The sequence below is a fragment of the Mustela nivalis genome (genome assembly GCF_964662115.1).
Source record: "Mustela nivalis genome assembly, chromosome: 10".
NCBI lineage: Eukaryota > Metazoa > Chordata > Mammalia > Carnivora > Mustelidae > Mustela > Mustela nivalis.
Window position 1 is genome coordinate 83,870,368 of NC_139029.1, and position 27,416 is coordinate 83,897,783.

General features: G+C 39.6%; 1 long non-coding RNA gene across 1 annotated transcript in view; it reads right to left on the bottom strand.

Annotated features, from left to right (window-relative positions):
• The window catches only part of LOC309842400, a 458,493-nt gene that overhangs the window by 219,651 nt on the left and 211,426 nt on the right, over nucleotides 1-27,416 (bottom strand). The window lies entirely within an intron of this gene.

The following is a 27,416-nucleotide window of genomic DNA, read 5'->3' on the forward strand; positions in this document are numbered from 1 at the left end:
GCTTTTAAGTTAACATATTTAAATGTATTGACTTTCCTCTGTTCTTATTTTTCAAATGTTGCTACTTTGAGAAAGAAGAGTGAGGGCTGGGGTGCCCCGTTGGTAGAGTTTGGGACTCTTGATCTCAGGGTTGTATGTTTGAGCCATAGAGGTTACTAAAATAAAAAAAGGAAAAAAAAAAAAAAGAGGTGTCAAGGCAAACAATCTTTTTTTTTTTTTTTTTAATTTCTTATTTTAACCAAAAACACAAATATTTGGCCAGGTTGAAAAATCCACAAGAGAACCAAGAATAATATCATGTTTCCTGGTTTTTAGATTTGTGTTTTCTTACCCAGATAAGACTTATATTATAAATGCCAGATAAATCAAAGGCCAAAAGAAACAACTTTCTTTAAAATGCTATTGAGGGGCGTCTGGGTGGCTCACTGGGTTAAAGCCTCTGCCTTTGGCTTGGGTCATGATCCCAGGGTCCTGGGATTGAGCCCCGCATCAGGCTCTCTGCTCAGTGGGGAGTCTGCTTCCTCCTCTCTCTCTGCCTGCCTCTCTGCCTACTTGTGATCTCTGTCTGTCAAATAAATAAATAAATAAAATCTTTTTAAAAATGCTATTGAACTCTTACTAGCTCAAGGATATAGTGAAATGGGCATTCTCAAATGATGCAAAGTGTACAGAAAACCCTTTACAATAGAATCTAGAAAGTTAAAGTTTATGTCTGCAATAGAATAATAGGAGAATATTTAACACTTATTACCTAAGAAACTTTTCTGTTCTTGAAGCATATCAGCTTGGCTATTTCTTTAGGAGAGTCTCGCAAAGGAGTTACTTTCTCTGAAAGCAGCCAATATTTTTAGTTCTGTCAGGCCTGCTATGTTAATATTTTTATATGGAAAGTTTTTAAAGCTTTCTTTTGTTCAAACACCCTTTTTAAACATTATAGCTCCTACTCCATCTTGTTTGAAAACATTGTATGAGTGTATGACAAGGTAGTTTAAAAATTTCTCATATGGAGTATGTTTTGTTGGTTTCAGATTATAGTTCTATTACTATATTACAATGCATGGTACTTTTTGAAGACCCTATCGAAACAGTGTCGACAATGCATCACAACCTGCACATTGTATTAAATAAAATTCATATAAAGCACAAAATCTACTGTATGTAGATGAAATATAAAGTTTTAATATGAAAATTAGTGACTTCCACAACCTTTAGAAGAGTTAGGAGATTAAAGACAGGGAAGCTGTGCCCAATAATCTCAGTTTGCATTGCCAAGGTGGCTGGCTCCACGAACCTTCTAGGGAACCTCTCTTTCTCTCCATCTCTAGGAAGCTCTACCAGCTACATAAACTTGCAGCACTAAAACAGGTAGTTTTCAAGCAGCTCCCACTGGCCATCTCAACTGTCAATGGAACCAAAGAGGGTAATTTGCTGGAACTCATTCAGAAGCTGCTGTGAGCCCCATGTCTACAGTCACCCCACACATCTGTCACTGCCCTGCTTGAATAATAGCTTTTGCTCTTTCCCTTTCCAATGTCACCTTAAGTGCCTGTTCCTGGCCGACCCTGACCTGGAACCATCTGGGGAGGAGGATGTGGGGAACTATGGTTCTATGTTTCCTCTGAGATGCATGGATCATAAATGGGAAAGCAGTGATGCCAAGATGACAACAGATCACAATGTTTGTTTCAGTGTCGATGACAGCTGGGTCATGTTTTTCTTTGTTGGTTTTCCATTCCATTAGTACTCTTTCAGCCCAACTCACTATGTTATTGGTTGACTGAGACCCAGGAATCTCTCAGCAAGCAAGTAAAGCAGAAGTACAAGTGAATTCATCCTTGAGATACCATACTGTCCATTAAAACTTACTGCTAGTTGGTTCTTCATTCCAAGATATCTGATGCACATGAAGCTGAAGTAACGCATTTAATCCCCTCATTACCCTTTGTTAAGACCAAATAAAATTAAGGAAACAAGGCTTTCCACTGGTATGTTTCCTAGAAGGAACTTTGTACCTAGCACTTCTATTTGGAAAAAATCTCTAACAGTCTTCATGAACTATAGGAAAACAATAGATTTTTGGCAAAATTTTAATTTAAATTTGTAGCCTCCTATACTCAAACTAAAATTAGTCATATACTTAAAAATTTATAAATGGATTTTGAATATTGATGTATCTCTAATTTTTCAACTTCTCTTTTTTTATACCTGCTTTTTTTTTTTTTTTAATATACCTACTTTCTTTGGGCTCAAAGATAACTTATTTATATTATGCATTACTTTGTAGCTTTTCCTACAAATTTTGAGGACATTTTGAAGGAAAAAAATTTTGTTTTGTAAAACATTCTGTCAGGATATGAATAATAGCAAAGAGGACATTTTCATAAAACATTCATGGCCTAAATGGAATAAAATAACAAAATTATTAAGATAAAATGCCAGTACATAAGAACTATTATAAACATAATAATTATTGTATATCTATTATTCTGCCTTGCATTATAATTCAAAATTTTATAAATATTTTTTGGCTCAGAAGAGATATATTACTTTTCTTTGTATCATCTAATTTACCCTCTCCTGATATTCAATTTATTGAATATGATGTCTTTTTATTTAATCTGATACATTTTCTTCAGATGTTAATTTAACTATTTTTTCTAATTATGTTATTCATAATTATGTATTAAAAAGAAAGCTTTCACAATCATCCCAGATATACATTTATACATCAAATGACACTGAAGTAGGCATTAATCAGCAAAGGAATCCAGGAAAATTAATCTAGCAGGACTGAATAAAATGAGCTAGAAGGAAATAGGCTTAAGGCAGAGATATAGTGGCTATAATTCTATTGCCATTATCTAAATAGGAGTTAATGAGTTCCTCAACTAGAGGAGAGATTGAAGAAATGAAAAGAAGGAACAATTGCAAAATGCAATTGAGAGGTCGGGCACTTGGGTGGCTCAGTGGGTTTAAGCCTCTGCCTTCGGCTCGCGTCATGGTCCCTGGGTCCTGAGATTGAGTCCCGCATTGGGCTCTCTGCTTAGCAGGGAGCCTGCTTCCCTCTCTCTCTCTCTCTCTGCCTGCCGCTCTGCCTACTTGTGATCTCTGTCAAATAAATAAATAAAATCTTTAAAAAAAATGCAATTGAGAGGTTTTGGTAACTGGCTGAATGTGAGAAGCAAGAGAAACTATCAAAGGTTATTCTTAGGTATTTTTACATGGAAGATAATATGAGTATGAGAGAAAGAGATGCTGAGGTGGTAATGGGAAGTACAGCCACAGCCAAGGGCAGACTTTTGGGGAGTCCCTACCCATGAAGACTGTGTAGGATGGTGATTCAAAAGGAAGGAGAACTGAAAGATCGAAGAGAAGGAAAACATCAGTTTCATAAAGCCATAGTCAAGAATTTAAGGGGATCATGGACAACACTGTTTAATGCTGCAGAAAAGGCTGGATTTTCTAGGAAATCTTTGGTGACCTTTCTTTATTATTATTATTAAAGATTTTATTTATTTATTTATTTGAGAGAGAGAGAGAGAGAGAGAGCATGCACAAGTAGGCAGAGCAGCCGCAGAGGGAGAGGCAGAGGGAGAAGCAGGCTCTCTACTGAGCAGGGAACCCCATATAGAACTCTATCCCAGAACCCTGGGATCATGACCTGAGTCAAAGGTAGCCGCTTAACCAACTGAGCCATCCAGGCACCCCTCGTTGGTGACCCTTAAGAACATGGGGTTCCATGGAGGAGTGAGAACAGAAACTAAATGTGAAAGGATTTAAGGAGTGAGTCAGGGATAAGGAAACATGACAGAGTATTCTTTCAATGAGAATAAGAAATCAAGTCATGAGGAGACATGGAAGAATCCTACATGCATATTTTAAGTGAAAGAAGCCAATGTGAAAAGACTACCTACTGTATGATTCTAGGTGTATGACATTCTGGAAGAGGCCAAAGTATAGAGACAGAAAGAAGATCAGGGGTTGGGTGCCTGTGTGGCTCAGAGATCCTGAGGATCCTGGCATTGAGTGCCTCATCAGGGATTCCCCTCACTCTTTAATGAAATAAATGAAATCTTTAATAAAAAAAAGAAGAAGAAGATCAGGGGTTGCTGAGGGCTAGAAGGAAGGTGGAGTACAGAGGATTTTTAGGGCGGTGAAACCATCCTGTATACCTTACTAGGGGATACATGTCATTATTGTGCATTTGTCAAACCCATAAATCATATAACACCAGAATGATCATAAACTATGGACTTGAGCGATAATGATGTGTTAATATATGTTCATCCATTATGACAAAGGCACCAGTGTGGAGCGGGAGAATTCTGCAAATATGTGGGGGTATATGGCCATACTCTGTACCTTCCACTCAATTTTTCTGTCAACCTAAAACCGCTCTAAAAAATAAAGTTTAGGGGTCCCTGGGTGGCTCAATTGGTTAAGCGACTGCCCTTGGCTCCAGTCAAGGAGTCCAGGGATTGAGTCCCGCATCAGGCTCCCCCTGCCCCTCCACTTCTCGTGCTTTCTCTTTCTCTCAAATAAATAAATAAAATTTAAAAAAATCTATTCATAAAAAAGAATATGTAACCATTTTTCATTAGTGTAAACTTCTGAAGTATATTCATGTATATATCACTTTTTCTTTCTTTCTTTTTTTTTTTTTTTAAGCTGAGTGAATGCACAGGCAGGCAGAGAGAGAGGAAGGGAAGCAGGCTCTCCGCTAAGCCGAGAACCCAGCACAAGGCTAGATCCCAGGAACCTGGAATCATGACTTGAGCTGAAGGCAGAGGCTTTAACCCCACTGAGCCACCCAGGCGCCCCTATATATCACTTTTATTGTATTATTTTATAGCCCTTACAAATTTCAACAAAATATAACAACTTATTTCGAGGCCCAGTGAAATAAGTACAGTATGATGGTATCATCCAGTTAAACATATGATAGAGATGTAGAATTAGTTACATTTAAGAATGACAGTGTGGTGTGAATTTTATACCATTACGAATGAATAAAGAATTACTAGATCTGTCTGTAAATGTTAATTGCACACCCCACTTATTTATTGCAGTGCTAACAGACCACCTCAAAGTTTAGCAGCAGAAAACAATAATTTATTACTATGTTTCACTGCTCTGGGGATTAACAGACAAAGATGAACCCTTCTCAGTTGGGGTCAGCTGAGCCAGGAATCATCAGAAAGCTTCTTGGAAACTCAAGTGACTTGCTCCTGGGCTGGGATATCTACAAGAGCTAGGGACCCAGGGGCATTTCTCTTCCTTTCTCCATGTGGCCAGTCTACATTTCTGACTTCTGCTTCATACAGCATGACAACCTAAAGAGCAAGCATTCCAAGAGGTTCAAGCAGAGGCTTCAAGACCTGGGAATTAGTGTTGGAAGTCATGCAGCACCAGTTTCACCGTATTCTCTTAGGCAAAGATGTCATAGACCAGCCCAGATTCAAGGGAGTAGATACAGGGAAGGAAGAAATTGATGGTAGCCATCCTGGAAACAAGCTATAATATATTTGGAGGATAAATGAATACAATATAGAAAAATAACTATATATATCCCTACAAAAAATTAAAAATAATGACAATGAATATTCAAGTATAAAATAGTATGTGAAGGTAAGACCTTAATAATTAAGGTGACAAATAAGATGAAATCCTAGAGGTCTAATCAAAGACATTAGATTATTTTAGCAAGGTTTCTCAGGAGGTTAAGGACCTAATAACTGCACTGACCTTGGACATGCCTAATTAACCAAGTAATTCCAAACTATCTGCCTGCCAGCTAATTAAATCTGAACAACTCTGGACTTCTCAGATCAAGAACTAAGTTCCAGAATATTTTTGGCCAAGGTATCATTTATCACATTCTCAAGGCTGCCTTTGATTTTCCCAGTCTGTCTTGAAGTCCTTGGGTCTCTAAAATCCTCTTCCCCTCCACATCAGCAGCACACTGGCAAATCTATGTGGTTTTGATTTTGTAGTTAATTATCATTTCAGTGAGCTTAAAACCTTTTCATCCTGAGTGGCTTGAAAAGATCTTGTTTTCTTTTATGCCTTTATTTTAGTTAATTCCCTTTTCATTCTATTTTGGTAAGACTTCCTATGTCTTTCAGAGTGTACTCCTCTTCCTTGAAATGACATTATAAATAAGGTTAACGTGTAAGTTGTTACTTTAATTTGATAAAATACAAAATCTCTACCTTACAAAATATTTTGAATGCCTTAAAAAACATTGCCTTTGCTGTGCACACAGGCAGAATGGAGTGATATTTTAAGATTTCCTGCAACTAGAAAGGTATGGAAAGTTTGACTGATTTATATTGTGTTCTGACTTCCTGAGGCAGTTTTCCTAATGCTATTCCATTTTACTCATACCATGAAACAAAGCTTGTTGTGTTTTTTTTCTTTTAAATCAAAATTCAATCTAGAACTGTGTATTTCAGTTTTGTTCTTTGTCTCTTAAGCTTCATTTTTATGGAATTTTATAATTTTATAAGTAACAATTATATTTTATAAAATTTCTGTTGAGGGGATGATTTGGGAAGCATTTGAGAAAAAGAATTCCCAGTTTAATTTTCAAAATTACCTTTAAAAATAAATAACTTGACTATTTAACGTACATTTGTTACTCTATAATTGCAGTTACTACCTGTACCACAAAATTTAAGATTTTATTATCTATTATCTAATTGCTTTGTGTACGACAGTCACATCTTTGTGCAACAACAGTTTTTGTTCTTTGGGGCAGGAATCATAGTTTACAGTCCTCTCGTATCCCTGAAGACTTTACTGCAGTGTTAGATGCGTGTGTGTAAAATCTCCCTTGATAAATCTGCGTTTATGTGATATTCTTTCAATTTAATCTTTATAATTTGAATACTTGCCTTCCTTAACCACACTCTATAGAAACATTATAGATTTTCCTGGCCTAGCTTAGCCTTTTTTTTTTTTTTTGATTTATTTATTTATTTTAGAGAGAGAGAGAGAATGAGTGTGTGTGTGGGGGGGGGGAAGTGTGAGGGAGAAAACAGTCTCCCTGATGAGTGCAAAGCTGGCGTGGGGCTCGATCTCATGACTCAAGATCATGACCTGAGCTGAAACCAAGAGTCAGAGGCTTAACTGACTGATCACACAGGCACCCCCTAGCTTAGTCTTAAATAGCGTTACCAATTATTTGTACATAGGTCTTTCTCATTTGATTCTTTCCCCTAAGAACTGAGATGGGAAATTTTAATCTTTTGAAAAGTCTCTCTCTCTCTGACATCTTTTTCGTACTGTGGCTATTTATTCATCAACTGGGGAAGATCAGTACACGGCTCTCTAACCGGACTATGTGGGTTCAGTTGTGCCGTTTACTAGCCTCATGTATTCACAGGGAAAGCTTCAGTGCCTCAGTTTACTCCATTTCAAGTAATAATTACTTAATAGGGTGGTTGTGAGGATGAAATGAGTTTGCTCATGGAAGCAAATAGAACAATTCTGTAGTAATTGAGCAATAAATGTTAGCTGCTGTTACTGTGGCATTGTTTATTTAGATTTAATAGTTTTTATTCTTTGCTAATGGTGTCATCTTCTTAATGAGTTTACAGAATGCCTACTGAAACAATCACATTTTGAAAACTAAGCAGATTTGCTTTCACCAACCAACTTGTTTCTAAGCTGCTTCCTGGGGATTTAGAAATGAAAGTCAGGAACATTTTTTTTTTTCCCATTACTCTTATTTAATCCTCCCATTCTTTAGCAAAAATCTTAAACCATGTGTTAGAGATACCGATATAGGTAAAATATTGAATTCCTCCCACTCTCAGCTTCAGTTGAAGCCTAACCCCTGTTATGGTTGTATTTGGAGGTGGAACTTTTTTTTTTTTTTTGAGATTTTATTTATTTGACAGAGAGAGATCACAAGTAGGGAGAGAGAGAGGGGGAAGCAGGCTCCCTGTTGAGCAGAGAGCCTGATAAGGAACTCGATCCCAGGACCCTGGGTTCTTGACCTGAGTTGAAGGCAGAGGCTTTAACCCACTGAGCCACCCAGGCACCCAGGAGGTGGAACTTTTAGAAGTTAATAGGTCATGAGGGTGGAGCCCTCATGAATGGGATTAGTGTCCTCTCTCAGGCATGTGAAGACACAGCAAAACAGGAAGAAGGTACTCACTAGCAACCAAATTATCTGGCCCCTTGACCTTGGACATTTCTGTCTCTGGAAATGTGAGAAATAGGTTTCTGTTGTTTATGCCGCCCAGTCTTTGGTATTTAGCAGCCTGCACGAAGATGGATGCCAGCTTAAACAAACACACGGCCTATAGATATGAAGATGACAGAGTCAGAAATACAAGGTCTCTCTAAGGATTGTAATGTGATGTGGAGTATTTTTATATTCATGTGATCAAGAGGATAGAGCAAACAGCTGCCTGAATGTCAAGGAAATCTCTAAACAATCGATGTGTACATGAGTTGAGTCTTGAAGGTTGAATGTGCCTGGCAAAGATGAGAAGATCATTCCAGACAGAAACATACAAAGGCACAGAGTTGGGGAAGGGTCTGGAAGTATGAGGAATTGTGAGAAGTTCAGACCTACTAGAGCTTCTTACACACTACAGGAGTAGACGTATAGGGAACTTGAAATGTGAGTTGAGTTGTATTGGGGACGATTTTTTTTTTCTTTATACGTTAAGTCAAAGAGTTTCTATTTTATTCTATAAGTAGGATCCGGTAGTAAAAGCTCTTTCCAGTGGCGATTTTTAATGCAAGAATATAAAATGACCAGTAAGAGAGTGAGAACAGCTAGGGTCAGGAAGAGGAAAGTTTAAACACCAGCTCTAGTACCTAAAAACCATATTTTCTAGAATAAATTACTTAATCTCCCTTAATTTCTTCAAGTAGAAATACCATAGCAATACAACTCTGCTGCATCTGTGGGTATTAAAGAGATAATGTACTTGAAATGCTTGATATGGTACTTAACACAGTTGACACCTGAAAAATTTCCTTTTTCCCTTGTAGTTTAGAAAGTTCTTTGGGGGTGATGAGGAAGATAGATTAGGAAAGATAGAGAAAAGAAGCATTAGGTCAATGTAATTGACCTTGAGGGCATAGACTTTAGCATAGAATTGGGCTTGGTGAAGAAGATGAGATTTCAAAGACATTGCTTTTTGGAGATAAAAATTTTGTGACTGTTGGAAGTAGTTAGCGAGAGAAAGGTCCTGATGCTGACTTTGAGATTTTTAGGTTAGGAGTCTTGAAACACCTACATTTTAGGCATCATTCTGGGTGCTATGGGTGATGAATAAGACACATGTTCTTTCCTGAAGTTCTCAAAATCTCTCATAGAAACGTATACTTATATGAATAGACAAAGTAGAAAGGTTTCTATTTTAGGTGGGATTTTTGTAATTAGATGAGATTTTGTAAATATCACCCCCCCTTTTTTTTTTCACATGGGAGGAATAAGTTATTGAAGACACTTTGACAACTATTGTGAAATTATATGAGTGCTATCAGATCCCAGAATTTATCCTTCCTAATTGTAGTCACCATGTATCTTTAGCACTGAATGTCCCAGGTCAGTTATTTAACCCTAGTATTTAAAGATAGCTCAAATATCTATACCAGTGAAACTTTTTAAAATGTCTTAAAGAGTATAATGAGAGACATCTCATTACAATTTAAGAGAAGCCACTTTGATTCCTAGCATGCGAGGTCTTGTAATCGTAAATCTCAGTAAATACCAATTCTTTAAATGACATAAGGCTGACAAGAAATGGAAAGAACCGTTGAGAATAATAATTTTAAAAGGCTAACATGCAATGACACATAAAGAAATGAGACATTTCCAGAGAAGTAGTCTGTTCTTCTGATTATTAATTTTCTTTCTTCTAGCTGACTAATAAATAACATTTTCAGTTAATTGTACCTCTTGAAGCTTTCTGTAGTAGTGTTGTTTATATCACTGAGGCATATGTGTCTTGAGAACAACTCTTACTATTAACCTTTTTGAGGTTTCTAGTGGTTTCAGTCTCTTCATGTTCTTACGCCTCACCCTCAGAAAAGTACAAATCATTTTCTCTAAATTCATCATCTTTTCTACTATGTCATTGACCCATCTTCATATATTGTGTTCTCTTAATCTTTATGTGCTGGATTAAATTAAGGATTCAAATTCAGATATTATTTTAAGTACTCATGAAAACTTCAATTCCTGTTGGAGATTTCTTAAAGCATATAATAAATGGTGGTGGAGTTAGAAAAAAGAGAGGTCAGATGATTCACAGTTCTCTGGGTGAAGAGTTTCAATTAGGGGCACATGGGGACAGAGAACACAGTAAAAGGGGACAAAAGAGGAAGTAGAACTCCCTAGAAATGAGTCAGAAAGGCATAGAAGTGGGCTGTTTAGTGTATTTCTTTACAGGATTAGAGAATGTGAAAGTACAGATCAGTGAAAGGATGGAGGTAAGTGACCGACATCCTGTTGCCATAGCAACCCATAAGAAAGCAGGGTAGGGCAGTTATTTACTTCCCATAAATTATTTCCATAAATAAATAAATAAATAAATATTTATATGGGAAAATTAATTATTTAAATTCTTTATTAGGGGAAACATTCAACCTCTAAGGGCTCAGATAAGCTTTCTGACATAAAAGAAAATGCTCTATAAGGATCGGTGCTTGAGGGGGCACAAGAGGGTCTTCTAAATGTTCTACTTCTTAACTTGGTCACAGGTCAAATGTACATTTTGTGATTATTCATTGTGTAGTATGTTAATAATTAATATCTAACTTTTGTTTATGTGAGTATTATGTTTCAATTAAAAAGAAAAATCTGACTTCTTGCTTTTTAAATCCTATGTTGTTTTTTGAGCATCTCACAGATTACCTAAACCTCTTTATCATTTGTGTCTTTCTGAAGAGAGCTGGTGTTTTTCCTCTAATTCAAATTAACTCAACACACATTGAGTGTCTGAATGTGCCAGACACCAACGATGAAGAAGATCTACCGTCAAGAAGCTCATAGTCTAGTGGGGAGATGTGATGCAGGGGTAGTTAAAACAACAGTCCAGGTGTATAAATGGTTTTGTGGCTGTCTACCTGTACAAGCTTTTCCTCCTATAAACACAGAAATAGTATGGGGGAAGTTAGGGAAGACTTTGCTCAGTTGGTGTTTTGTTTTTTTTTTTTTAAAGATTTTATTCATTCATTTGACAGACAGAGATCACAAGTAGGCAGAGAGGCAGGCAGAGAGAGAGGGGGAAGCAGGCTCCCTGCTGAGCAGAGAGCCAGATGAGATGCGGGGCTCCATCCCGGGACCCTGGGATCATGACCTGAGCCAAAGGCAGAGGCTTTAACCCACTGAGCCACCCAGGTGCCCTTTCAGTGGGTGTTTTTTGAGCTGAGGAGTAAATTCATACTGAAACAGAAATCTTCTAAGGTAGGAAAAGACATTTCAGACATAAGCAAAGGCATGTTTCCCTCTCTCTCTCTCTCTCTCTCTCTCTCACACACACACACACACCCAACCACATCCATCATTTGTAAGGTACAAGATGGTCAGTAAGAGGAATTAGGTGCCTAGGTTGTGTGAGGGGAGGACAGGAATAGGACTTATTTAAAACCTTAGAAGACCCTAAATAAATGAGAGGATAGTGCTATTCTCCAACCCCTATAGATAAAACAAAATAAAAACTAATCCTAAACCATAAAGCAAGTATAGGGAAATCAATAAAGTTCTAATTTTTCCAATATTTTGATGCATTGTAATAGCAAATATAAAAACACTTTTCTTAATTTTTTTAAGGTATATTAAGAACTTAAAGATGGCGATTATAACTAGCTTTTGCTGATACTTTACTATATTCCAGGAGCTATGATAAACCTTCACACAGATTACATCATTGAATCCTTCCAACAGCCTCAGGGGGAATATATTATTGTTGCTATTATTATTATTATTGGTAAAGAAATTGAGGCTCAGAGAGTTTAATTAACTTGTCCAACATCATACAGCTGGAATGTGATCAGCCCGGGACTGATGGGGTGGGCAGTGTGAGGATAGAACCTGAAGGAGATCTCTGTCTCAGCACCATGCTGCAACGTGTCAGTATATTAGAGGTGTTGGCAAACAATGTGTTTGCTCCTTTGCAGTGCTCTCTCGGCCTTGGATTCATTCACTTAGTCAGCAAGTACTGAGTACCTGCTATGTGCTAACACTGTGCTAGGCATTGAGGATCAGGGGTGTTATCTCTGTCCTCATCAATCAGTCCTCTTGGAGTTATCATTGGTTAGTCACAATTAAGTGTGATAAGAATTATGACAAGGATGGAACTAGAGAAATGTGGAAAGTTTGAGGTGATTCAGGAATTTGGGAAGGGCTCTCTGAAGAAGAGAGGACTAGGGGCGGCTGGGTGGCTCAGTCAGTTAACTGTCTGCCTTTGGCTCAGGTCATGATCTCAGGGTCTTGGGATCTACCTCCACATCAGGCTCCTGCTCAGCAGAGAGTCTGCTTCCCCCTCTGCCCCTCCCACACTGTTCTCTCTGCTCTCTCCTTCTCACAGATAAATAAATAAATAAATCTTTAAAAAAAAAAAAAAAAAAGGTGAGGACTTCATTGAGACCAGCAAAAGTTTCACTGAGGGACCAGTGGAAGTTCCCTAGGCTGAACTGAAGAGGAGAGCTTCCTGCAAGGTAAATACCTAGGAGAGGTGAGCATGCAAATGCCCCACACAGATCCTCCTTTAAGAAAGAAGGTGCCTGGGGTGCCTGGGTGGCTCATTGGGTTAAGCCTCTGCTTTCTGGGGAGAGGTCCTGGGATGGAGCCCTGCATGGGGGCTCTCTGCTCAGCATGGAGCCTTCTCCAACACCCCCCCCCCCCCCGCAACCCACCTTGCCCCAGCCTGCTTCTCTGCCTGCTTGTGATCTCTTTCAAATAAATAAATAAAATCCTTAAAAAAAAAGAGAGAGAGAGAGAGAAAGAAAGAAAGGATTTGCTGCCTCTGGCAGTGGCCCGCGCTGGTAGCCCCTTTGGGCATTGCATCAGCTGCAGAGAGATGCCCCCGTTCAAGGTCACGTACACAGGGGCCACTCAGAGAGGCTATTTCAGTTGCACAGCACCCCGCACAATTGGCTGAGGTTTTCAGGCTTGCCTCACAGCTTGATTTCTCCCTTTCCCAATCCTGCTTCCGCCCCCTCCCTTCCCTGGGTGTTGATTTCAAGGGCACTCCCTAATAAACATCCTGAGCACTAAACTCTGCCCAGGGCTGCTTCCTGGAGAACCCAAACTGCATTACAACTTGTAAAGGCTTTGATGAGTGAAGGTACTGACAGGCTTTCAGAACGACTGCGGATTGAGTGGGAGACTGAGAGATGAACTGAGGCTGAAAAGGTGGGCCAGAGTCAAACCCTGAGGCACCTGGTAAACCATGCTAAGTACTTCTCCTAAAGGCAGTGGCAGGGAGGAAGCCACTGCAGGATTTTAGGCAGGAACTACATGATCCCATCTGCAGTTTTGAAATACCACTTTGACCGCAGTACACAACGGATGACAGGAGTGTTCCAAACACCAACTCCTCGATTCCAATAAGCTTTTCCCTTTTTTAGATATAAGCCGTAAAATAAAGGTACCAAACTATCTTTCCTAACCTTGAATTGTTGCTTTTGTCTGCCTTTATTGATAAAAGCTACTAAATCGTTATGCAGCTACAATCCTATGAGGCATTATGTAGTATTAACTCCTTGAGAGAGAACATAGCATTACCCCAGGACTTGGAAAGTTACTAGTTCTTTGGTAACGAAAGCAAACTGTTCACTGTTTCTGGAAAGGTTTAAAGTGATAAGTCACTGGAGATATGAACTCCATATACAGCATTAAAAGAAAGACCTGTCCTGCCAATCATAGCTCTGTGGTTCTTTTTCTTGTTTTTATTTTTCACCTTACTCCCCAGATGTGTGTAATATATAGTTATACTTTCATAGTTCATTTGGGCAGGAATAACTTTGACAGTCATGATCGAATTTTTTAAACAAAGTTTTACTGAGGTATAATTGACATACAAAAACCTAGGGGTGTTTAAAGTATTCAATTTTGAAGTTTTAGCCTATCTATTCCTCTGTGAAACCATCATCACAATCAAGCATCCCAAAAGTTTCTTTGTGTCTCTTTGTGATCCTCTCCACCACTCCCACTTCCCCCGCCCCTCTCCCCAGGGAGCACCCCCCCATCCACTTTCTTTCATTAGAGATTACTTTGCATTGTCTAGAATTGGATATCAACTGTCACCACTCAGCATGTACTTCTTTTAGTCTGGCTTCTTCCGCAATTATGTAGGGAACTAAGTGTAATATATTCACATAATGCTTTATACGTGAATAAGCTTGTTACACATTTTTAAACTTTGTATTTAACTATATGATACCTACCATCCCCACTGTAAATATTCACAGGGAAAGAGATGCTCAACTTTTTAAGTCTAATGATTCATTAGGCCTTAGACTGAAGCCCTGCTAGTTACCAAAACCATGGTCCTTTGAAATTTTTTTCCCTCCAAGTTTCTGTTTAAATTCTACCTGGTTAATATACAGTGTAATATTAGTTTCAGGTGTCGAATATAGTGATTATATTATATTATGAGGTGGTCTGCTGAATTTCTCTAGTAAGCTCAGTGCAACTGGAGGCCTCCCCCTCAACAAATTCGCATGTACATGATGCATGTACACTCATTGACACATTTGGATACAAACAACACTACACTTTCTTCTTCCATACATCACTTTTAGCTCAGATTAGTTCAGTAATTGCTTCACCATACCATTTTCATTTTCTGTACCCTCTAAGAAGGATTAAAATTAAAAATAGTTTAAAAAAAATGCCCTTGGCTGGGGCATCTGGGTGGCTCAGTCAGTTAAGCATCTGCCTTTGGCTCAGGTCATGATCCCAGGGTACTGGGATGGAGCCCCGCATCAGTCTCCTTGCTCAGAGGGGCATCTGCTTCTCCCTCTGCCTCTGCTCCTCCCCCTGCTCATGCTCTCTCTCTCTCTCTCTAATGAATAAAATAAAATCTTAAAAAAAAACCAACCCTTGGATTCAAACCTCAGCACCATTTGTGCATACAAAAACACAAACCATAGAGTGGGTCACAAAACCACAACTTTCAACCTTTAAAAGATCGTTTTACATAAAGCACAGTGACGTAGGCATAGGAAGCCCTCAGTGTGAATGAGGGAATGAAACCAACTGAATGAAACCAAGCTTTCTGCTCTGTGATTGCACCTTCTCTGATACCCTGTCACTTGACTTTGGCGTACCTGAGAAACCAATGTTGTCACTTTCAGGAAAGCGTACGGTTCAACCTGATTGGAACTTTTGTAGTCTTTTACTTTGCTTTTCTAACGTGTGTACCTTTCTTTATATTTTAATCTTTTCTTCTATTCTGCATAGCCTCGAACTTTTTACATTGTTTTGGAAAAGGGAAGGTATCTATTTTCTATTTCTTAGTTCCTGGTTTATTATTTTGCAAGTTTAACCATCACAGCCTATGAGAGGATGACTTTTACTTCACATTCCCACCAAGCCTCATACTTCTACCTCATAGTAAGTTCACAGTGGATTAAGCATGATCCATATTATCTTCCTGTCAAGTATGATGTGATGTGTAAATTTTCATACTGTGTTGTCACTAAGCATAAGCCATTGTTTTCTTTTATACATATTAACTCCCATACATCACAAGAATGGAATCCTCTTATCTCGTGCTGGCTAGGAATATTGTGGCAGCTGGGAGTTTTGTACGTGCTATAGCTCAAGTTGTCTTGTTTCTTGTCAAATGTTTTGTCTGGTTTTCATACTTGTGACAATATTTTTAAAGATCTTTTCTGGATATTTTGTCATGGATCTGGTAACTTTTCAGAGAATTAAAATTTAACTTTTAACCCTTTGCATTGTTAACAAGACATCCCCATTTATCATGTTACCTCTGGGAATATGCCCCTACATGCAAATTCTCATCTATTTGAGAGATATCGTTGTATCCTTTGAAGGTCCAGCATGGAAAAAAAATAGGAAAAGTGAAAAGAACTTTTGGTTTCTGGATAAACATATATGTCATTTAGCTGACCTAAAGAGGATATGAGTAGTCCTGATTTTGTTCTAGAAGCTTTAATGCTAATTTTACTTACAAGCAAAGAAATTAAAAGAAAGAAAATTGAAAACTTAATTCTTCCTGGGATTTCCTCTTCAGGTTTTCTCATAGGTTGTAGCTAAGATACAAGACAGTTTAGTTTCAGGAAATGATAACAGCGTAGTATAATTTTTGAGTAAGCGTTAAACCAAGGTAATGATATAGCTCATGTCAGTTTTTGTTTTTTTTTTTAATACTTCAAAGACAAATCCAGTGTAGCTCTCTTTCCTATCAACTACTGCAAAGGTCCTAGGGCATACTGTAGCTCTTCCTGTCTCCTTCACACTACAGGGTTGGGCTGCAGAAGGGCAACTGCAAATCCACATTCTCAGCATTCAGTTCTCCTACTTTATCTTTTCCATCCTGCTGGTCCATCTTATCCATGGTAAAGAACTCCTGATAAAAAAGCTCTTAAGTCAGTAACATGTCTATAAACCGAATTTCCCTGCTTTGCTTGGAACATGGTGCTCACTAGAGGAGTGGAAAATCAATTGGAAACAATAAATAGGGACAGCAGAGAGAGTAAACAAAATGTGGAAGGGCGAGGCTTGTCCTGATGAGTGACTAAGTAGGCAGCTTCCTGTGAGCCCTTTAAAGAGTGGTCTTTAAAAGACTGTTCGCCATTAGTTCTTAAATGCAAAGCAGACCCAAATTATATATATAAAAAAATGCTGATAATTAAATCAAGCACAAATATATGTGGTTTACTGTTGAAGTGCAAGAGACGGGGTGCCTGGGTGGCTCAGTGGGTTAAGCCTCTGCCTTCAGCTCAGGTCATGATCTCAGGGTCCTGGGATGGAGGCTGCATGGAGCTCTGCTTGTGGGGAGCCTGCTTCCTCCTCTCCTCTGCCCCCCCCTCCGCCCTCCACCTGCCTCTCTGCCTACTCATGATCTTTGTCAAATAAATAAGTAAAATCTTTAAAAAAATAATAAAGTGCAAGAGACTATATTATTCCAATAATCATAGTCTCTGGAGTAGGATGTCTTCCGCTGAACTTAAAAAGAGTAACTTACACTCATTTATATCCATGTAGAGCCCTTCCCTAAATTATATTCATACTCTGGATCCTTTAGGCATTTATAAAATATAAGATGATTTCTTTCATTAAGTACCATTTAGATTTATAATAGAATGGCATCTGTTATAATTTTTAAATTTCCCTTATGCTTCAGGTGCTCAGCACCACCAGCAAACTCACTGCTGTTCAGTATCTATCAGTGTTTCCTCTTCAAGTTAAATGTACATTCCAGAAGAACAGATGGAGGCTTACTCTTTTCTTTCCCCTCTAGTCCCCAACTCAGTGCTGTGTGCTTAATTGATGCTTAATAAATACTGAACTGATTGGGCTAAATGAATGTGTGAGGAGTCCATAGAAGCTGCCACGGGATTACAAATGGGTAGATGTCCATGCTCACTGGGAAGAGCATGGGGGGATCTGGAAATGAACTCTTTGCTCAGCAAGGTAGTAGCAACCTGAACTGAGCTTTAATTTCTTTGCTTCTCTGAGCTTCAATTTGTTCAACAAAATGAGGGTAATAATAAGTACCTTGGGCTTATTGCACAGGTTAGGGATAAATGACTGGCATGGGGCTGGCCCGCAGCCTTGAATTCACGAAGCTATTAAAAATGAGGAGAGGGAGGGTCAGTGTTGACGCAGCTCTCTGGTTATCACACTGCCAGGGAATGCCAGACTTTGCCTGACTGGGTATGCAGTGCTTAGAGAGTCCTTATATCACACTCACTTTTTAGAAAGGTCATTCCTAGGGCAGAAAGTGAATATGAGGGGGACAAAAATAGAGACAGAATAACAAGTTAAAATAGTACCTTTCAAATGTTTTGGCCATGATCCACAATGTTACACTGTAAACCCTGTACACATATAACTATAAAAAACAGTTGACTGGGTGCCTGGGTGGCTCAGTCATTGAGCGACTGCCTTCAGCTCAGGTCATGATCCCAGGCTCCTGGGATCTAGCCTCGAATTAGGCTCCCTGCTTTGCAGGAGGCCTGCTTTCCCTCTCCCCCTCCCCCTGCTTGTGTTCCTACTGTCGTTATCTCTCCCTCTCTGTCAAATAAATAAATAAAATCTTAAAAAAAAAAAAAAAGTTGACTTTACTTCATGGGCTCTGCTCCATTCTGTTCTATTTCACTTTGTAAAAAATTCTGGTTATGGGGGGCTGGGCAGTGGGCCTGAGGAAGTGGTCGGGGTGCAAGGAATAAGTGACCTCAGGCAGACCTCAGGCCTGTGCGGGAAGGGTGCAGTGTTTTCACGGTCTCAGTCACCTCATCTGGTTGTGGTCCCTGACTCAGTGGTTTCACTGGGCCCTGGGGAGCTGATACTGTTCCTGCGTGGCTACCGGCCTGCATGGGCCCAGCCTACTGGGCTGCATGGGCCCAGCTACCAGCGGGCCAGTGGATCTGGAGACATGAAAGGGTCCCCTGCCACAGGAAGGCAGGACCTTTGCTGGAGTCGCTGGTTTGCCTGGTCCTCTGCTGGACAGAAAGAAAATGAGACAAGTGGAAGGCTGTTTTCTCTGAGGCCACAAAGCAGATAACAAAAACAGATGGTCAGAAATGCAAATTTTAATCAATCAATGTGATACCATACATTAATAAAAGAAAGAACAAGAAACATATGATACTCTCAATAGATGCTGAAAAAGCATTTGACAAAGTACAGCATCCTTTCTTGATCAAAACTCTTCACAGTGTAGGGATAGTGGGTACATACCTCAATACCATCAAAGCCATCTATGAAAAACCCAAGGTGAATATCATTCTCAATGGGGAAAAACTGAGAGCTTTTCCTCTAAGGTCAGGAACATGGCAGGGATGTCCACTATCACCAGTGTTATTCAACATAGTACTAGAAGTCCTAGCCTCAGCAACCAGACAACAAAAAGAAATAAAAGGCGTCCGAATCGACAAAGAAGAAGTCAAACTCTCACTCTTTGCAGATGATATGATACTTTATGTGGAAAACTCAAAAGAATCCACTCCAAAACTTCTAGAACTCATACAGGAGTTCAGTAAAGTGTCAGAATATAAAATCAATGCACAGAAATCTGTTACACTTATATACACCAACAAGGTAGAAGAAAGAGAAATTAAGGAGCTGATCTCTTTTACAATTGCACCCAAAACCAGAAGATACCTAAGAATAAGCCTAAGCAAAGAGGCAAATAATCTGTACTCAGAAAACTATAAAGTACTTATGATAGAAATCGAGGAAAACACACAGAAATGGAAAAATGTTCCATGCACATGGATTGGAAGAAAAAATATTGTGAAAATGTCTATGCTACCTAAAGCAATCTACACATTTAATGCAATCCCTATAGAAATACCATCCATTTTTTCAAGGAAATGGAATAAATAATCCTAAAATTTATATGGAACCAGAGAAGACCCTGAATAGCCAGAGGAATATTGAAAAAGAAAACCAAAGTTGGCAGCATCACAATTCGAGACTTCAAGTTCTATTACAAAGCTGAAATCACCAAGACAGTATGGTACTGGCTCAAAAACAGACACATAGATCAATGGAACAGAATAAAGAGCCCAGAAATAGACCCTCAATTCTATGGCCAACTAATCTTTGACAAAGCAGGAAAAAATGTCCAATGGAAAAAAGTCTCTTCAACAAATGGTGTTGGGAAAATTGGACAGCCACATGCAGAGGAATGAAACTGGACCATTTCCTTACACCACACACAACAATAGACTCAAAATGGATGAAAGACCTCAATGTGAGGCAGGAATCCATCAAAATCCTTGAGGAGATCACAGGCAGCAACCTCTTCAACCTCACCCGCAGCAATTTCTTCCTAGAAACATTGCTAAAGTCAAGGGAAGGAAGGGTAAAAATGAACTATTGGGACTTCATCAAGATAAAAAGCTTTTGCACAGCAAAGGCAACAGTGAACAAAACCAAAAGACAACTGACAGAATGGGAGAAGATATTTGCAAAAGACATATCAGATAAAGGGCTAGTATCCAAAATCTATAAAGAACTTATCAAACTCAATACCCAAAGAACAAATAATCCAATCAAGAAGTGGGCAGAGAAAAAAACAAACAAACAAACAAACAAACAAACAAAAAAACAAAGTGGGCAGAGGACATGAACAGGCATTTCTGCAAAGAAGACATCCAGATGGCCAATAGACACATGAAAAAGTGCTCAACATCACTTGGCATCAGGGAAATACAAATCAAAACCACAATGAGATACCACCTCACACTAGTTAGAATGGCTAAAATCAACAAGTCAGAAAACGACAGGTGTTGGAAAGGATGTGGAGAAAGGGGAACCCTCCTACACTGTTGGTGGGATCGCAAGTTGGTGTAGCCACTGTGGAAAACAGCATGGGGGTTCCTCAAAAAGTTGAAAATAGAGCTACCCTATGACCCAGCAATTGAACTACTGGGTATTTATCCTAAAGATGCAAATGTAGTAATCCAAGGGGTGGTACATGCACCTGAATATTTATGTTTATAGCAGCAATGTCCACAATAGCCAAACTATGGAAAAACCTAGATGTCCATCAACAGATGAATGGATAAAGAAGATGTGATATATATATATATATATATATATATATATATATATATACATATATATATATATATGATGGAATATATATCATATATGATGATATATATGAGGAAATACTATGCAGCCATCAAAAGAAATGAAATCTTTCATTTGCGACAATGTGGATGGAACCAGAGGGTATTATGCTGAGTGAAATAAGTCAATCAGAGAAAGACAATTATCATATGATCTCCCTGATATGAGGAATTTGAGAGGCAGAGTGGGGGGCTTGGGGGGTAGGAAGGAAAAAATGAAATAAGATGGGATCAGGAGGGAGACAAACCATAAGAGACTCTTAATCTCACAAAACAAAGGGGAAGGGGGTATGGAGAGGCTGGTTGGGTTATGGACATTGGGGAGGGTATGTGATATGGTGAGTACTATGAAGAGTATAAGCCTGATGATCCACAGACCTGTACCCCTAGGGCAAATAATACATTATATGTTAATAAAAATAATTATTAAAAAAAGAAATGCAAATTTTGTGGAGGAGTAGACCTAGAAAAGCCTTTGAGTTACAGTGGTGAAACCCCTCCCCCCAAGTTGCTGTCCTCTTAGGGCTTGGCTGCAACAAAGAAAACAACTAAGTAAGATATGGAGGTCACAAGACAACACTAAAGGACTGGGTAGCTTAAGGAATATCAAGTTTATCTGTTTTATCTTAAACCAGGTCAACACTGGAGACTCCTTGTCATCCTTCACTGGCCAGTCATGGAAGCTATACCCTAAGCTCATTGCTTTCAAGGACTAGAACATGAAGCCTGTTGAGCTAATGATAGAGAGTCAAGGGATGACCCCTGTCCAAAGTCAGAGTTTCCTTCAGGAAGAGGAAAGAGCTGAGGGGGGGCATGGTCATTGGAATTGTTGACATTGGAAAAAATTTCACAGTGAGTGAAAAAGTTAAGGGGAAAGGATTTATTCCGAGGAGCAAAGGAGCAGGGGACATGAGGAGTGTTGCTGAAGAGCAGCACTGAGGAGAAACAAACTGTCTTTCATAAACATGTTGGGTGTATAAGTCATAATAAAAATAAATTACCACTGAATTTAATAATGCTATCCACTAATTTCTATTTACATACAACATTTCTCTACTCAAGGTAGGTGTATCAGAGCAGAGACTGGCTTTCTTTGTTAGATGTTTCTTTGTGCTCATTGAAAATATTTTGAGTATTTTGACATTTATCAAAAGAAGAAGAAGAAGAAGGAGGAGGAGGAGGAGGAGGAGGAGGAGGTGGAGGAAAGTCTGTCATGTCAGTAAATGTTTCTGTGTTGATACTAGTTTGATCTTGCTAATTTCTGGATTGTATAGAGGAGTAAGCTTACGATTTTATTAAAAACTTGTTATGACCCAGTACATTGATTTGATGCCTCACTAAGGGTCACAAACCACATTTTGAAAAGTACTTAATTAAGTGATTGTTACAGTAATCCATACAAGAGAAGATGATAGGTACAACTAAAGCATTAGCAGTAGGAATGAGAGAAATAGATGCAATAATTATTTGGGTAGAATCAACATGCCCTTAATCTTGAAAGGAGCAGAAAGTGAGGAAGTTGCCAGGTTGAGTAATCTGTTTCCATTCATTGGATAGAGAGCAGTGAAGGAAAAGCTATTTTGATGGGGAATAAAGTCTGCTTTGGAAATAGGGAGTGTGTGACGTCTGGGAGGAGTTGGGGCATCTAGATGAGATGCCTAGTAAGCAGTTAGAAGTATGAGTTGGAGATGACAAGAGAAGTCTGGACTAAAGGGATAGATCCATTGGCAAGTCAATGGTATTTGAAATCACAACAATGGACTTTACTACCCAAGGGAACAGTGGAAAAGGCAGGCCAAGAAGGGAACTCAGATGACTAGCTGAAAGAAAGGTAGAAGGAGAAAAGAAGAGAAGGGATGGAGAAACCGTAGAGAGATAGGACGTAAGAGAGGAAGTCCTTTGAATACCCTTTAGTTACCTGTGCTGGGTTATTGCATGTTGTCAGTAGCACCAAGGCATCATAGAGTGTGGATGGAAGAAGGTGACTGGCAGCATGATATACCAAAGCATGCTGGGACAGGAATAGGAGGTAGTCCCAAGACAACCTTCACCTTGGCTGATAGGTTTCTCCTCCATTAATGAGAGCATTGAGCTAGATGCTCTCTGTGGTGTTTAATTTGGAGCAGAGATAGGTGGATTGAGAATATGAAAAGATATGAAAATTAACCCATTCATTCACTCAATGAATATTAATTGAGTCTCTGTGATGTTTAGTTACGGTTTTAGCCACAGGGACATGCTGATGAACCAGATAGACTATGAAAGCTGATGCTGAGTAAGGGAAGCAGCTCATACACAAGGAAAAATTTAAGTTTTAGTGTATTTTCAGGTATCAATAAAAACTACGGAAGAAGTATAAAATGGGTAAAGCGGAGCAGGGGTGATTTGGACAGACTTCTTTAGGTAGATATGATGAATAAAGTGAGGACCTCTTACTGCAAATGGCCTGCTGAAAAGCGTTACTGGGAAGTACAAAGTTCTGCACCAGGAAAGACTAGCATGAGGCACCTGGATGGCTCAGTCAGTTAAGCATCCGCCAGGCTCAGTCGGTTAAGCATCCGACTCGATTTTGGCTCAGGTCATGATCTCAGGGTTGTGAGATCAAGCCTGGAGTCAAGCTATGTGCTGGGCATGGAGCCTGCTTGATATTCTCTCTCTCCCCCTCCCTGTGCCCCTTTCCAATCCCCCCCCCACCCCCAGCTGCCAAAAAAAAGAAAAAAAAAAAAGGGAAGACTAGCATATCTAAGAACCAGTAGAAAGGGAAAAAAGAAGTGAAGCCAGCGCAAAGAGTTAGTTGTAGATAATGACTTATCAGCAGAAGTCAGGCCAGCTCATACCTCGTTGACCACAGTGAAGACTTCAGATTTCCTTCAAGGCTGGGAAACTATTGGAACGTTTTGTAGAGATTAGTGACTTGATCCAATTTATATTGTTTTAGAGTTCACTTTGGTAGCTGTGTAGACCAAAGATGGGTGAAAATAAAAGCAGGGAAACTGGGTAGAGACCAATAGTTTCTGTAATCCAGGGAAGAGAAGATGGGGTTGGATTAAGATGGTAGATTGGAGAGGTAGAATTAACCTTAATTGCACACCTACAACATATGGGCTTCACTGCAAGTACTTTATATGTGTTAACATTATTTCTACATATAGCCCTATGGTATTGTTACCTCCGTTTTACATATGAGAATCCCGAAGCACTTGTTCAGCATCACACTGCTAGTAAGTGTTAGAGCCAAGCGTCAAACCCTGGCAATCTCACTCCAAGCTTTACCAGCTTAACCTGTATGCAACACGAAGTCAGGATACATCTTGAAGGTGTAGCTGACAGATCTTGATGGCTCTGATGTTAAGTACAAAAGAAAGGACAAGAATCAAAGAAGACTCCTTGAACTTTTTAGAACTTCGGTGTGACTAGCTGTGTGACATTTAATAATGTGGAGGAGACTGGACAGGAGAGAAGGGAACAAGAACTCTGCTCAGAACACATTCAATCAAGATGCCCCGTACACAGACAGACAAAGGCATTCAGAAAGCACTCCAAGCCTTCTGATACCTGACAAAGGACAACTCTGTTTAAATATAAGGTAGAAGCAATCTAGCTTCGTGTTAGATAAACATTCAGCTTGGATCAGTCTATCAGCCTTTTCATACATTCTTAGTCAGATGCAGCTCCCACGGGGGGAATTGAGTGGGGTGTTTTATTAATATAGCACTGCAAAACATCCATGTCAACCAAGATCTTGCTTTTATCAGCAGCCAGTTGGTCAATGAGCAAATATTTTTTTTATTTTTTTAAACATTTTTTAAAAAAAATTTTATTTATTTATTTGTCAGAGAGAGTGAGCACAGGCAGACGGAAAGGCAGGCAGAGGCAGAGGGAGAAGCAGGCTCCCCGCTGAGGAAGGAGCCCGGGACCTGGGATCATGACTGAGCCGAAGGTAGCCGCTCAACCATCTGAGCCACCCAGGCATCCCACCAAATATCTTTAATGAGAAACTCTCAAAAATCTCATCACTTCAGATTCAGGAGCAAGCCTTCAGTTCCTAGAGTTTCTAAGAGGGCAAATTCTCCCAGCTAGAGAAGTCATGCTGCCTTTGGCACGGTAGCCCCAGCACTCCCCCCCCCCCCCCATTCATAGCTGCCCACCGGTCTCTGAACTTTGCCTGCATAGTACGTGATTGCACCATCCCAAACCTGCTCAGGCTTACTAAATCCTGCCTGGCCCCTTGTCCCTGCCACCCCCTATCCCACCTTCAGTATTTGACTCTTCACTTCATCTGACCTTATATGATCCAACCCATTTAGACAGGCCTCAATCTCAAGATTCGCCCTCCTGGTCCTGCCTTCTCCTCCCTGTGCCAAGCCAAGTGTCTACTGAGCACTTACTTGGTGCAAAATACCACGGTAGAAGATCTCTCCTTCCTGAATGGGATGGCAGTGCTTAGACAGGTATATATGTTTTTTGATGTTCATCAAATTATATGCTTAGATACCTCAATTTAAAATACTTCAGTTTGAGGGCACCTGGGTGGCTCAGTCAGTTGAGCACTTGACTCTTGATCTCAGCTCAAGTCTTGATCAGGGTCGTGAGTTCAAGCCCTGCGTTGGGCTACACACTGTGTGTGGAATCTACTTAAAACAAAATACTTCGATTTGGGGGCTCAGTGGGTAAAGCCTCTGCCTTCGGCTTAGGTCATGACTTAAGGGTCCTGGGATGGAGCCCCGCATCGGGCTCTCTGTTCAGTGGGAAGCCTGCTTCCCCCTCTCTCTCTGCCTGCCTCTCTGCCTACTTGTGATCTCTCTCTCTGTCAAATAAGTAAATAAAATCTTTTTAAAAAATTCAATTTGAGAAATGATATTATGCTAGATGCTTTTCAAATAAAATTTTTTGCCTTGTGACGCTTATAGTCCAAAGAAAGTATAATACCAAACATTAGCAGATAACATCTAAGTATAAAGTAAGTAACCCCAAAATAAATGTCAGAGAAATCAGATACTCAAACTTCATAGAGAAGATGGCACTTCACTTAATTAAGCATTAGGTGTTTAGTAGACTAGAGCAGCAGAGAGAAGAGGAAGACTCTAGGTAAGGAAAACAGTGCAAGTGAAGGTGCAGACATGGGACTAAAAAGAAATTTGGGGAGCGCCTGGGTGGCTCAGTGGGTTAAGCCGCTGCCTTCGGCTCAGGTCATGATCTCAGGGTCCTGGGATCGAGTCCCGCATCGGGCTCTCTGCTCAGCAGGGAGCCTGCTTCCCTCTCTCTCTCTCTGCCTGCCTCTCCATCTACTTGTGATTTCTCTCTGTCAAATAAATAAATAAAATCTTAAAAAAAAAAAAAAGAAATTTGGGGATACAGTGAGTAGATCAGCCTGGACTTATTTTGAGAAACAGTGAAAAATACTATTGAGAGGGACCCAACTCTCTGAGTCTTTTCAACGCCAAGCTAAGAAGTTTACCAAGTACTTTGTGTGTAGCCAGGAGCTATTGAAAGTGATGGAGCCACTTAAAACCCGTGTATTTAAAGGAAGTCTACCCCACCTCCCACACACATTCCACGGAAGAATCATTGGTTTATGTGACTCATGGTTTGAGGTACAGAGTGCTTTCAATCTATAGTCCTTAAAAAGGCCTTCTGGGACATGGGTCAAAGAAAAATGTCTCAGCTCTGGGTACTCAGTTTTCCATGCAGCCACAGTCTTGTTTTTATTTCATTTTCACCATGAAATATTTGGTAAAATGCTAAAGGCTTCTTGACCATCTCTAATCTAGTTCTTCAAAGAGGGAATTACTGTCAGCACCCCATATCATGTGGATCTCCCCAGATCTGTCTCTGTACATTCATGTCCCTATACGAATAAGTAGATATGTTCATTAATGATGAATTATCATATGCTCTGTGATAAGAATGTTGAATTCTAAATTTAAAACCACTTTACATATGAGTATACTCTGGCAGCCACTCGGGTGTTTTGGGTAAGTAAATTCTTACAACCAGGAGATAGCTACTATTATCATCATCTTCTTAGAGATGGAGAACTGCAGCCCTGTCAAGGTTTGGTAACGTACTTAGGGTCTACTTCCAGCTAGGAAGTGAAGAACTGGAATTCTGACTTGGAAGTCTGGCTCCAGAGCTCACACCCTTGAAGGCCCCACTCTACTGTCCATGATCCCATCCACTTAGGCAGGAAGCTGTTATCAGTGCATAGTCCTGTTAAATAATTTAGCCTTTGGACTATATCTCTTGGTTTCTCCTCCACTGTGATGGTAGGTGCTCTATCCCTGGACTCAAGTCTCCCTAACTGCTCACATGCTTCTGAGGACTACATGATAGTCATTGGCCTACTACCAGCTGTCTAAGTAGAGGAAGAGGAGACCAAATGTAAACAATGAGTTGTTTATATTCATTTTTGCAACAAGTACAAGTTCCACGGGAACAAAGACCATGTCCCTCTTGCCCATCACCATTTCCCTCATGCCTGGCATATAGTAAGCAGGTAGCATATATGTGTGGAAATGAATGAAATTGTGCAGATCTGGGTCAGTATGTTTCCCATTCCAACCACGGGGGGATAGATGTGGAAGCCAAAGAAAGGTCTGAAGGAAAAG